Consider the following 219-nt stretch of genomic DNA (forward strand, 5'->3'; position numbering starts at 1 on the left):
CGGGGGTGCAGGTGCAGAGGAGATACCACGCTGGGGTCTTCTCCCCAGCCCACAAAGCTCCCATCCCCACTCCCGCCAGCCGTGGCCTTGTGTGGGGCACATGCGGCCAGGCCGCTAGCTGCCGGCGCTGCCTGATTAGTGATGCAGATGGTAACGCTTGTTCCCCCTTTTTGTTGAGCGTACAAAGGCTGGGAGGGAGCGTGTGTGCAGGGGAGAGAA

Source organism: Merops nubicus, unplaced genomic scaffold (assembly GCF_000691845.1).
Source record: "Merops nubicus isolate BGI_N331 unplaced genomic scaffold, ASM69184v1 scaffold27657, whole genome shotgun sequence".
NCBI classification, from domain to species: domain Eukaryota; kingdom Metazoa; phylum Chordata; class Aves; order Coraciiformes; family Meropidae; genus Merops; species Merops nubicus.